Source organism: Alosa sapidissima, chromosome 24, assembly GCF_018492685.1.
Source record: "Alosa sapidissima isolate fAloSap1 chromosome 24, fAloSap1.pri, whole genome shotgun sequence".
NCBI lineage: Eukaryota > Metazoa > Chordata > Actinopteri > Clupeiformes > Clupeidae > Alosa > Alosa sapidissima.
In genome coordinates, this window is record NC_055980.1 from 25524579 (window position 1) to 25539370 (window position 14792).

A 14792-nucleotide genomic window follows, 5' to 3' on the forward strand; every position below is an offset into this window, starting at 1 on the left:
CACACACACACACACACACACACACACACACACACACAAACACACAGACACACACACAAATACACACACACACTTCTCTCTGTCAATCTCTTATTTCTTCCGCTGTTTCTCAAGTTTCTCTCTCCTGAATTAAGAGTGTCCATCTAAAAGACATTTTTTCAGAGGCTGTCTAGCTTGTGGCACAGTCATACGGTAGCGCACCGCTCAGCAGCCAAATCTTCTTTGGGTTTCACTGAAGCCCGTACACCCAAACTGGCATGACATAGTAAACAGATGTGTGCATCACTGGTTGTCGAATGAAGCCAAGACCCCCCCACACACAGGATGCATTCCACGCCTAAACAGTTCTGATTTAGCATGTGTCTGTTGCACTTGCACCCTAAAGAAATAATTTACTATCGTATCGTACTCATGTGGCACTGAGGGTGGAAATGGGGCATGAATGGGTTAATTCTGAGTTCCAATTTTGAACTTCACAGTTACTAACATTCCTTCATGCGACAGCAATAATTTGGTTATTTTTTCATAATTTTAGACTAACTGGATGCAGCCTACACTGATATTTACAAAATGATAAAAGTTAATCGGTAGGAAAACCTATACTGTAAAATTATCCTAGGCCTACAACTCCCCTTTAAACAATTAGGTCAACTATGAAATACAATCTAATTTATAGGCTACAAGCTATTTTTGGTTTGCAAAATTACGTTGGTAGGCCACTATAGAGTTATTTTAAACCACGTAATTAAACCAGAAACAAAACAACAGATTACAACGGCGTAGCTCTGCATTGATTGCCTTTGAAAATATCATTGTTGCACCTGTTGTGATTTCCTACGGACATTCGTGTGTAGTCCAGCCTATAACTAAATGCTGAAGCAGGATATCTACATTTCTGAAATCGACCGGCCGACAATCAATTTTCAAAAACAGGTTTCCCGTTAATATATACCTTTTTATAAACGAGGAGTACAAGTTGGCTGCATAGGTTATACTCTCATATTTTCTGTTAAAGTTCAAAATAACTTTTAGCCTAAACAAAAGATGTATCAATGGTGGGTGGAACTTACCTGGCTTGGACGAAAAAGCTGTCTTAACAGTACAGTACAACAGTAGGCTATGTCCATTTGTTTAGATCACATTGCCATGTTCTGAATTCGATAACGTTTAGAACATACATTTGCCTGGACAGAAGACCCATGCGAATCATTTGTGCACCAAAAAACGAGCGTTACGTTAGCCTACTTGTGTGGGGTAATTGCTACATGCCTCCTCATGTCGGCAACTTGGACTCAGTTCACTGCGTCCGCGCCCGTAGTCTGACACTATTAAATCCCGGGTGTCAACGGCGCGCGCACCCTGCTTTTTCAGCTCTCAATACGAAGCAAACCGCAAGAAGGCGGTGTGTGTGTTTGTGTGTGTGTGTGTGTGTGTGTGTGTGTAACCGCGGTTAGTTTAGAACTCAAAATTTAGCCTATCATTTCGAAATGTAAACAAGTTGTGCAGCATGCAGACTAATGCTCGTGTGGTAGCCTGGTCTTATTTTTCTTTCACCGTTTTTGTTTTCATTTCATTTCGTTTCCCCCCCAATATGGAATATACTCATACACTACCTTTCAGCAAATTTGGGATTTCCTCTGCAGGTCAGTCTGGCGAAGAAGCCATTAAAGCATTTCCAATATCCCTAAAACACAAGCATGCAAATAGCCTACAAGGCATGGATCTGTATTTCTGTGGAATTGTGTACACAACTGCATTTAAAACCTCAGTTTACAAGATTGCTACGATTTGGTAGGAGTTTAATGTACCAATGTACGTAGGCTAAGTTTAATTTCACTGCTATAGTCACCCCTGTTGTAAGTTGTAAGTCAATGAATCTTTTCCAGACCCAACCTTGGGTGTTACCTAGACTTCAAGATGCCCCTCATTTGCCACAACTTTGCTGGAGGCAGTTGCATTGGTGTATCCGGGGAGTGCTGTGATCGGGGGCAGACTCCAGTGGACTGGTGGGTGCTACTAACCAAGTTGCTAACCAAGGGCTGATGATGTTGTGCTTGACCTGGCAGACACCAACCCCGAGGTCACTGGCTGAAGCACCCTTAAGAGTGTTTTACCTTAACATAACACATAACGTTTCTAAAGTCATTTTGATGGTACATAACCTCAAAACATGACAAACGATACTTCTGCCTGTTTTCAGTGCATTCTCTCTATATTATATCAGAGTTATGTTCATACTTTGTTGCAAGACGCATATTTTTTTATTATTGGGCTACTCAACTGTAGGGAGACCCACGAGAGCAAATCTCTTTAAAGCGGTCCACACATAGGTCCTGATATACACTACGAAACGTAATGTTAAATGTAAATGTAAATCAGGTTTCTAGGCCAAGTATACTTGCGTATACAAGGAATTTGGTCTCTGCATTTATCCCATCTGTGAATTAGAGAACACACAGAGCACACAGTGAACACACAGTGAGGTGAAGCACACACTGACCCCGGTGCAGTGAGCTGCTTTGCTACAGCGGCGCTCGGGGAGCAGTGAGGGGTTAGGTGCCTTGCTCGAGGGCACTTCAGCACAGCGGCGCTCGGGGAGCAGTGAGGGGTTAGGTGCCTTGCTCGAGGGCACTTCAGCTGTTCCTACTGGTCAGGGATCGAAAGGGCAACCCTTCGGTTCCAAGCCTGAAGTCCTAACCAGTAGGCCACGACTGCTCCACTGTACAAAAATTTACCTTAAATTACCTGTGAAAACCACCAAAACCACAAATTTATATCAAGGGGCCCTTAATTCGTAAAACAGGCCCTTAATTTGACCTTTTAATGCCATTTTAAGGTGTAACTGCAACCCCAGGGGTTCCCTTTATTTATTTTGAGGGTAATTGGGGTGAATTAAGGACAGGTATATCTTAATTTCAAGTTTGATGTACAAATTAATGTGTCGCCTGAATGTCTGAAAGAACAACATTGTTAAGCTGCTGGGAAATGTTAAGATTAGTGCCACACGATACCACTCATAACTGTGGTAACACCGTTATAATAGTCTTTTTAATAGTCGTTATAATAGTCTTTTTAATAGCCGTTATAATAGTCGTTATAATAGTCTTTTTTAATAGTCGTTATAATAGTCTTTTTAACAGCCGTTATAATAGTCTTTATAATAGTCTTTTTAATAGTCGTTATAATAGTCGTTATAATAGTCTTTTTTATAGAAGTGTAATTTCCTCTTTCTTTTTTTCTTTCTTTTTCTTTTCCTTTTTTCATGTATGTTGTGTCTGTGTATCTGTTTGTTATAATGTATGTAATGTCTGTATAGACCTTTAGTCTGGCAATAAAGGTGATTATGATGATGATGATGAAGATGGTGATGCCACTTGCCTATAGGCTAGATTTCAACCCCGCTTTCCCCTACACACCAGTGCCAGTTTGTAATTTGTCATTTTCGTGCAGCTTAAAGGAACATGCCAGCGCTTCATGAAATTGGGTTATTCACCGTCTCCCGAAGAGTCGGGCAAAAGCATTTTTTTCTCTGTGCATGCATTGTTTTAGTCCGGCAGCACCACCGCTAGCTTAGCTTAGCATAGTGAATGGAATCTTCCGTCGCCGGAAAAACATGTCGTGAGTAAAGGTGAGCCAAAAAAACAAACAAACAAAAAAATTTACTTCTTGTGGCCTACGTAGTACAACGAGTACAAATGGCAATGCAGATTAAGACTGGTGATTTCCTAGGCAGATATTGACTTGGGACTATATCGGGGTGAAGCACTGCTATACTTGGGCGCAGAGATATCACACAACACATGAGTAACTTGTGTCACTCGCCACAGCACACTCTCTGTCTCACAGCATCTCTGCAGTTGGTATGTGCGCTCATGCAATGTGTGTGCGCCCTGCGGAAGTGAAACTTAACACATAACGTGGGCTAGAAGCAACACAATTTTAAACAACAAACGACGTGGATTCCTGTAGTTATCCACGGAAACAGCATAGAAACTGCATAGCCTAATCCTAGTCTTTAAATTGACATTTGATGGTAGGCTATAAACAACACAATTTATTTATATTCCCTTTGCATACGTTTTCAAACATGCTTTGGGTAGACTTCAAAGGTTTTTGAATTTGATCTTACAGTTCTGTCATTAGTCTGTGTCTTTTACATTTACTTATTAGATATTATAGTTAGGCCTATGCATTAATAGCCCAGTGATACCTCGAAATTAGGCTGTTGTCTGTTAGGCAATTTATTGCAGCCTAACAGAGGTAGCCTAATGTGGTGTTCTGAACACAGAAATAACTAAAGGTATTAGTTTTGTAGTTTTGCCATCTGTGATTGGTAATGAGATAGTGGAGGTCTCTGACTGGTTTGTTCACAAAAGTATAAATATGATTATCCACCTCCGGGGCGGCCTCTTGGTACTGTGATGTTGGCTAGATAAGTGGCTGTCTTAATAAAAACAATCTTTCCTACCCTGGCCTGCCGTGTGCCGTTGTCTACTTAAACAAGTTTTAGGACATTTTATTAGTGTGCAATACACGACACCTACTGTATATCATAGCAAATAGCCTATTGTGATGACAGCTTTAAAAACATTCACTTGTCTTGCTGGAGTGAACACAGACCATGAGCTTGCACAAGTAAAGTAATTAGTGAGATCAGCATCTCCGTTCCGGTTGTGCTAACCCATTTGCACAAAATATAATTTCTGAAATGTTTTCTTCTTTGATAACATGAGATATGTCTCCATGTAAGGTAGTGTCAAGCAGTGAAGTGATAGCAGGTAGGCTAGATAATGTATGCCTACATGTCCCATGATCCACACAGAAGAGAGGCTCTGCCTATTCTGTCCCTCCCAAACTGCATTAAAGTGGTATGTTTAGCAACCAGAATTTAAAAAATTAAATTGGGCGAGGAACCCGCGGACATCCGCCAATATCGTCAGCACCCCCTCTCAGAAAATTGGCTGGATTGTTTCACCCCCCCCCCCCCCCCCCCCCACACACACACACACACACACACACCACCCTCTTTTAAAAAGCTTGATACGCCTCTGTGTAAGTCCCTTACACATAAAGTAGAATTCACAGTTAAGATGGTAGGGCCATCTTCTGGTTAGCAAGCAGTGTTGCATTTTTTCGGTTACCTTGTCATCATAATTTAGACACAAACATGGTAGAAGTTAAATATAATGGTTGTTGGAAGTTGTTTTACGTAAAACTATCATTGTCTTCTTTAGATGCAATGACTTGCTGATCAAGACAGATCACAGAATTATTTCTTCATCTTCTGTGTGGAGTGACTACAGACCTGCTAGTTTACTTCCCACACTCTGTGGACATGGATCTGATCATTAAAGAGGCGGCTCAAGTGCGAAATCTGCACCTCGTGTTCAAATCGGCACATGTAATCAACAGGTGTTTGTGTGCAACAACAGGTCAAGGAATTCAATGAAGATGGCCTTTGCCCGAAACGTTTGTTTCTGGCCATGTAAGGTTTATGATTGAATTATCATATTAATGTTCATTTCTTCAGAGCTTTGGTGTCCTTTTTGTACACCTGTTAGCTCCCACCAGATATGCTCACAAGCTGCTTTTTTTTCTGTTCATAATGGCAGTTAATTTGTGAGGACACCAGTACTATTGAACTCAATTGCTTTTTACAACTTGCTAGTCTTATTTAAAGAAGCTGCTGAGTAGGGGGTTGGGGGAAAAAAATTCAGATGGCACAACTCGGCAGCAGTTCTGCTGGTGATAAGTTATTAATACATTGACATCAAGTTTCTATACATTCTATACAAATGCATTATTTTAACTTACACATTCCAATGCAAAAATAAAATAACATTAATAAACAATTGATAAACTAAGGAAACACACATCTCCTTTTTGTAACCTTCTTTAATTAAACCCGACAGCTGGATAAACTATGACAAAAACATCCAAATTAAAATCTGATATCTACTTAACAACTATACAAAGTAAGTATAATGCAATCAAATGCACTACAATGCAAATCCAAGTAGTCCATAGGCTCTAGGGCAGTCATTCCAAGCAGTCTGCAGAAATCTGATGATCTGCTTAAGATACATGCTAACGCTGTGCTATAGAGTAAATCTAACATAAGTAGCTTTACGTCATGAAAGCAGAGGACTGAACAAAGAATGGGACACGGTTTGTGATGTAACAGTTGGACATCCAAGAGTCCATGTGCCTACAATTAATAATGTTATGAAATTTATGTTCACATTATGTGCATTTATTTGGTGTAATAATAATACCAAATTTTAATTCTTTTTGAAGAATTAAAATTCTCAGGTGGCAAGTTTCACCTTGGGTGTGTGTGTTCCAGTTTAGGAGTGAGAATTAACAAATGACAGTGGATTAATGCACGTATTTCCAGAACAGGTCTGCAACTTTCAGGCAGTTCTGAGTTCCTCACGTTACCTACACCAAAGCTGAATAAAATTATGCAAGATCAAAGTAACCTAAGGTAGCCTATGGCTCTGATGGTCTGCAATTTTTGTTTTTAGATCATTTCAAACAAATCATTAGTCTAACGTGACGGCATCACCTTTGATGGACATTTATTTCCTTTCGTCTATATTTGACGATGAGGGATTAACATGAATGTCTATCTGACGGACCCCCACGTCGGAAAACAACGCAGAAGGTACACCTTTCTCGTTAGAATTTGACGCCAAGAACACTTGACCATGCGTCAGACCTTTGACGAGTAGGGAGTGAGACTGTGTTAACGCCTGACGAGCCAGACCCACATAACTCATATGAATGTGGGTCATAAATGTAGGGTCTGGGCACTCACCGTTGGCAGTGCTAAGTCCGAGGGGCGGGATAATCGGTTGTCTTTTAAACTCCCTCTGCACGCAATAGGACAGCGCTATGAGTCCCATGCGTTTTCCCACCGGAGCTAGTTGGCTAGTTCAAACTTTTGCCAACTTAAAAAAAGCTTAACTCGTGTCATGCTGTTAGCCAACAGCAACATCCATCTTCTTTGATTTCAAGTAGCAGGGAATTCAAGCCAAACCGTTGCAACTCTGCCATCAATCATTATGTTAAGCCCGCCTAACATCTCTATACACGATTTGATTGGCCTGATAGAAGTTTAATTTTTCAAGCACACAAGCCAACGGAGAGTTGCTAGACTAGCCCTGGCAGCAAATGTAAGCAAATGCTAGGGTGCGTCTAGATTTCTAGGCTAACGCTTCTCTAGTTATTTTGTGAAATCTGCATTTCAGGGGCTTTCAGGGGTCCCAGTGCATGAGTAAGAGGGTGGGGGAGTGGCCGGGACCAAAACCTTATTTTCCACATCAGCCTCTGGGGCTACTGTACATGCCGATTGAATTGCATGTGCCCTGGTTTTCCAGTGTTCTGGGAAACGTTGACCGGTCAAAAAATAAATAAATAAAAAATTCAACAATATGGCTGTGCTGCGCTAGTAGCAATCATAATAAAATATAACAAAATAAAAGGGGAAAAAACAAATAAAAGAAAAAAAAACAAAGCTAACAACATATTTTTTTATGTTCTTTTTTTATTGTTCTTGGTTCTTTTTTATTGTTCTTGGTTCTATATATTATTTGTGCTACAGCCACACCCACTCAGGGCCTTTAAGCTTCCCAGGTTTCCCAGCTGGAGCACAGGCAGGATGGTGGTCCCGAGCACGGAGAAGGTCATCATGGGGAAGACTACGCTGCACCTTATCTCCTGCACACTCAGAGACAGCAGCAGCGGGACAACATGTAAAACATTGGGGCAAACGTAAGACACCATGGCCATCACCAAGCTGTTGACGATGGTCTGCAGAGCTCTCTGTTTCTGGGGGTGGATGTCGCTCCTTCCAGAAGGATCTGGCTTTCTTAGGGCACAGATGATGGCGATGTCACACAGGATGATGGATAGAACAGCAAGACATATTGGGACTGAAAAGAGACTCCCAGGCACATAGTCTTTACCAAGGATGAATATTATTCCCCAGCCCAGTGTGAAGGCCCAGATCACAGCACAAGTGACCATTCTATGTGTAGAATGCTTGAGTGTCATGTATATAACTGGGTGAACGATAGCCATATAGCAGTCCACACAAACAGAAGCCTTACACAGAGGCCGTCCACAACTACTGAACAACATCAAAATCACACTAATGTTCGACAACAGGGCATTCTTTCAGACAAAGAAATTGAGCATGACTGGAATTATGAAAGTGTTGAAGATCAGGTCCATGATGGTGAGGTTCAGCATGTACATGTTGTTGGATGAGCTGCTGCGCTGCCTCTGAGTGAGCACCCACAGGAGCCACGCGCTGGCAGGAACACCCACACATGCACAGGTTACACTGAAGATGGCCCAGACCAAAGGACCCACCAACAGATCAGTGCAATACAGGTCAAGCACATGAGTTTTGTTTGCAGTACTGGTGTAGTTCTCCATGAGTTACCTAGAGAAATTGTTTATGTTAATAATTATATTGATGCACTTTGTCTATGTTAACATATCGTCGGCATAATCCTGCACAGCCCGACTTCACATGACTATGTAACATTACAGTATTGATTTTGAAAATGTAATGCAATTTAAAGATAATATTACATTTAATTAAAACATAATCAATATAAATGATTTCTTGTAATAAAAAAATACAGGAAAAGTACAAGAAAAACAAAATTGTTCCACACAAATAATGTATTTGTGCTTCAAAATACTGAATGGCAGCAAAGCCAAACAAACATCAACATGAAATCGTTTGCATTCATTAGTTATAGGTAAGTGTAAAATGTGTATCAACTGACTGACTTACAGGATACGTGCTTACTGGTTCTTTCTGAGAGACGAATGTGTAGTGTCAAACTGATAGGTGAATATGACTGATGGACAGTGCTGGCCACTGATGACCCAAACAGTGATTTAAATACCCAAATACTGACCAAAGCCACCAAAGGATGCAGTTCACCTGGGAAACAGACTGGACTGAGAATGACACCCTAGGGCTGTCAGAAGGAAGGGACAGACTCTTTTACAGTCTTTTACTGCGTGTTTAAAGTTTTGAGAAAAAGGTGGAAGGTTTAAAGAAATATTTTTTTTAACTATTGTGAAAAACTGTATTCCCGAGAAAGCTTTGGCAATGCATCATAGGATTTGTTGAGCCAATAGAGCATTTGTGATTTCGAGGACGCCATGAGAGATACCAACATTCATCAGATCCCCATTGACATAATGCAGTGAATAATGGAAAACATATAATAAATTATTACAAAATAACATGAACTACTAACTACTAAAACAAAATGCCAAACTGTGGCGAGTTTGGCTGCAGTGCAAGACCAGGAAATGAGAAACGATTGTACAAGTTCCACCCGTGACCCAAACAGGAGACCACTGGGAGCACTGGAGGGCACTATGGGAGCACTGGAGACCGCTATGGGAGCACTGGAGACCACTATGGGAGCACTGGAGACCACTATGGGAGCACTGGAGACCGCTATGGGAGCACTGGAGGGCACTATGGGGGCACTGGAGACCGCTATGGGAGCACTGAGACCACTATGGGAGCACTGGAGACCGCTATGGGAGCACTGAGACCACTATGGGAGCACTGGAGACCGCTATGGGAGCACTGGAGACCGCTATGGGAGCACTGGAGGGCACTATGGGGGCACTGGAGACCGCTATGGGAGCACTGGAGGGCAAATCATTACTAATGAAGTTGCACAAGTCCCACTCGTGACCCAAACAGAAGACCACTATGGGAGCACTGGAGGGCAAATAACTACTAATGAAGTTTGAAGTTAGCCAAGCTTTATTCTAGCATTAGTTTTTTTGGTAACACTTTACTTGACGGGTGAGTTCATAACACATTCATAGCAGCTGTCATAAACTGCACATACAGTAAAGCATTCATGACTGTTTCATGAGACATGACTCAACATTCATAGCAAACCTTTCATCAGAACTATGACAATATGTCAAAATAAAAGTCCAACATCATATTTGTGTAACCTGGATACCATTAATTTGATCTCTCCAGCCTTTGTAAATATTTCATGAATATCTTATGAAGTCTACATTGAATGTCACTTTACTATACAAGTTGTGAAGTATTCGTAATCACTGAGTTTAACACTGGGAGGTAAACTAGCCTACATTCAGCTTTATTTGTGTAACCTGGAACGGTTGGACATTCCCAGTAGCAAAAGATGAGAAATCATCTGCAAAGGTTACATCAATGAACAAATAAATTTTTATGAAACAAAAATTATTTGCTTAACCATGTTCTGTCTTTTTGGCACTGGAGTAGCCCATTGACTCAGATGTGACATGATCAAGAAGTTTGGACCAAAAACGGCAATACTGCTTTGCGACTTTGACTTTTATTATGACAAGTTCTCGCCGTTCTGTCTTCCACATTCATGAAAGGTTTGGTATGAATGTTGAGTCATGTCTCATGAAACAGTCATGAATGCTTTATGTGCAGTTTATGACAGCTGCTATGAATGTGTTATGAACTCACTCGTCAAGTAAAGTGTTACCGTTTTTTTCTCTAGCACTCCATGCATCTAAAAATGCTACCTTGTGATCTTGCCAGTCATGATTGAATTCAAACTATGAGGGCATGTAATTTATACATTTTTCAAGTGCAAATTTAAAGACTTTTAGGTCAAGACATCTAAATGGAAAAAATAAGACTATACCATGCCAGAAAAGATAAATATGACAACATAAAGTGATGGTTCGGAGTAATTTCACCCTAGGGTCCTTTGCACCATGACCTCGAGCCAAACACCCTTCCAGAAGCTGATTTCCCTTGGTCGAACATTGGTCGAGTAGTGCTATCAGGCGAATACAGAAACGAATGGCTTGTGCAGGTGCTTATGGAACCAATAGAGTATCTCGTAAATTACCCCACTAATAATGCTCTGAATGGTACGAAACTTCTACAGTAGTACAAATATGTTCTGTACTCATAAAACGAGGCATTGGAAAGTTTATAAGTTAGTGAGTTTATTTAAATAACACTTGCCTGATGGCTTCTACTCTGCTGCTATCTACCGCTGTGTCGACGTTACTTCCGTGATTTGGAAAAAGCCCGTAAAAGTCTTGGCAGGAAGCGATGCATAAGGATGTAGATCCAGGAATGCACTAATATTTTGTTCGTAGTACCAGTTTGCAACAATTATTAGTTAACACTTAAGTTGTGAACACTTCGGAAAAAAATATTAAAAACTATATATACCAAAAAACTTTTATGTAATTGATTCCTGCCAGGCCTTTTACGGGCTTTTCCCAAATCACGGAAGTAACGTCGACGCAGCGGTAGATAGCAACAGAGAGTGCTTTGCGATCATTTGTGTTTTCCACTTTTTAAAATACCCTGCTATAGCCACAGTATGTTGTCGAGGTCTTGCTGCTCTGTCACTGTGCCTGCAACCCAACAAAAAAAACCAGAGTGGTTTGTCATGTTGGTATAATCACTTTGATGACTGTCAAAACTGAGTTCTGCTTTGCGTGGCCAAGAGCAAATATTGAATTTGTGTTTATAAGGGATTCAGTACGGCACTCTGACATTCAAATCAGTCGGTGACACGTGTGCTGTCTTTTTTTTTTACAACAACAGACTGGGCAAGTTGACAATCCAGGTGCATTTCATTAATCACTTTAGTAATTTCTAGCATCAACATATCTTGGCCTGAAGAGTATTTTGATTCAGCTGGGGCAGTGTCAGCTTGACCACTGAAATAAAGAGACTCAGTATACCAATTATGTTCCAATGATCTCATGCAATACCTTAATGGGTAACGATACTTAACGATAAGGGTACATGAATTATCATTAATTAATGTGTGAATTAATTCACAATTTCATAAATCTTAATGATGTGCCCACCGTACCTAATGCTTTAGGTGATGTGCTGCCCATGTATACGTTTCAGCAATATAGGCACGCTCACTCAAACACTTTATAAAGTATTTTGGGTGCGAGTTAAAAATGTCAGTCTTGAAGTGGAGGAAACCGCAATCTCTTGTGTATTATACTTTTAAAAGGATTTATTGCACCATGCCCTTGATTACAAACACGTTTCGACGTCAAGCGTTCTTCAGCGCAACAAGACCACTCAAACAGAAAGGTTTTTCAAAGGAACAGACACAGGAGAATCACATGGCGTAATCTGATTAACCGCACCCTTGGGTGCGCCTAGTCAGACCACACAGAAAATCATGCCCATGTATAAGGTCACGCATGACACACTATGAACTCATGTCAATTCCTGATGATTCATGAGATATTACAGTTTTTGTCCATTTCTGGAACACTACAGATACATGTTTAGACCAAAGTAACAAAACTTGAAGCTTTTGTTACTATACCTTAAGCACAGTGTAACCATACCAAGCGCTGATTTGCACTCTGCAACACACTTGCACATTTCTGCAACACACTTGCTCCTGGACACTACACACTATTTCATACATAACACACTTTGTTCATCATTGAAATCTCAAGGGTACTATTGGGACAACACATCTATTCAAAATACCAAACACATTGGGTGATTGAAAACACTTAGACATACATCTGAAAATGCTTACTTACAAAACTGAACACCAATCAGCCAGCCACATATTAGGCCTAAGTTGAACCATTTTACAAGCATGGAGTTAGAGGAAGAGGATGACAAAGAGAGAGAGAGGAGAAGGAGGTGGTCGAAGAGGCTATGCATGGAACAATATTTCAGATGATATTAGAGAACTTAGGGAAAGTGTATTCATATGATGCAAGTGTCTATCATTTTTTCATCAGAGTGACATTTTGACAAAGGATTGTTGGGTTTTGATAGCAGTGTTTCAATTCAACATAGATGGATTTCAGGGGATATGACGGATTACAAAGCAGCATCTTATAGTTTACGTAGAGCTATTAAAGATGCTAAGCGGCGCTATAGAGACAGAGTTGAAGCTGATTTCTTGGAGGGTGATCCAGCACGAGTGTGGAAAGGACTCCGAACCATCACTGGCTTTGAAAGAAAGTCCCCTCCTATGATGAATGTGAGTAAAGCCCTCCCTGATGAACTAAATGCTTTTTATGCTCGCTTTGACATGAAAAACACAGACTATCTTGCACTAACTGCAGCATGTGAAGCAAATGAGGATGCACCTTTCTGTGTCTCTGAGGTCGATGTGAGCAATGCCTTTAGGAGGGTAAATTGTAGAAAAGCTGCTGGACCGGATGTAATTTCTAACAGGGTTTTGAAATCCTGCGCTGCTCAGTTAGCTCCTGTGTTCACTTATATCTTTAACACATCATTGGCTCAAGAGACAGTTCCTACTTGCCTCAAGCAGTCTGTTATTGTTCCAGTACCGAAAAACAAAAGTCCATCATGTCTGAATGACTATCGCCCACTAGCCCCGACGTCTACAATGATGAAGTGTTTTGAGAAGCTTGTGAAAAACATTATCTGCTCATCCCTCCCTGCCTCCTTCGACCCCCTCCAATTTGCTTACAGAGCCAACAGGTCTACAGAGGATGCCATCTCAAACCTCATGCACACCACCTTAACTCACCTGGAGGAGGGGAATGGGAATTATGTGAGGATGCTGTTCATTGACTTTAGTTCAGCATTCAACACGATAGTACCTCTCACCTTGGTCACAAAGATGAAGGCCTTAGGACTGAACACCACCCTGTATCACTGGATATTTGACTTCCTCACCAACCGTTCACAAGTGGTTAGAGTTGGGGGTCTGACATCTGACTCATTAACCATCAGCACTGGTGCTCCCCAAGGCTGTGTTTTGAGTCCACTGCTGTACAACATCTACACACATGACTGCAAAGCCAACAGTAGTCATACCTCCATCATCAAGTTTGCAGATGACACAGTGATCTTAGGCCTGATTAGTAACAACATTGAACAGCTCTACTTGGATCAGGTTGATGAGGTGGCACAGTGGTGTCAATCTAACAGCTTGACACTGAATATCAATAAAACCAAGGAAATGGTAGTGGATTACAGAAGGCAGCAGCAGAACTACAGTTACACCCCACTAATGATCAGCGGGCAACCTGTAGAGAGTCACAAGTTTTAAATACCTTGGTGTCCACATTACTGAAGACTTAACATGGACTGTTAACACTCAATATGTTCTGAAGAAGTCCAGACAACGACTCTACTTCCTTCGTCAGCTAAGGAAATTCAAAGTTTCTACATCCATCATGAAGGCCTTCTACACTTCAGCGGTTGAGAGTGTTCTAACTGGTAGCATCATCACCTGGTATGGGACTTCCACAGTTAGAGATTGTAGTACTCTGCAGAGAGTAGTGCGCTCAGCTGAACGTACTATAAGAACTCAACTCCCTGCTCTACAAGATATCTATTCCAGAAGAGTACTCCTAAGAGCCCAAAAGATTCTGAAGGACTCTTCTCATCCTAACAATGGATTATTCCTACCGCTGAAATCAAGAAGACGCCTATGTAGTCACAAAGCCAGAACTGAGAGACTCAGGAGAAGTTTTTATCCCCAGGCCATCCGAACTCTGAACTCACACTATACTGACTTTGCACACATTCACTCCTCAGCACTCTCAAACATTTCCCAACTTTGAACTCACACTATACTGACTTTGCACTCATTCACTCCTCAGCACTCATGACCCCCCCCCCCCCCCCCACACACACACACACCCACACCTACAAGACTTTTAGCACTTTTACATCCCTCACCCTACAGACCTTTTATTTATTTTCTTATTTCATCACACGTCAAAACACACACACACACACA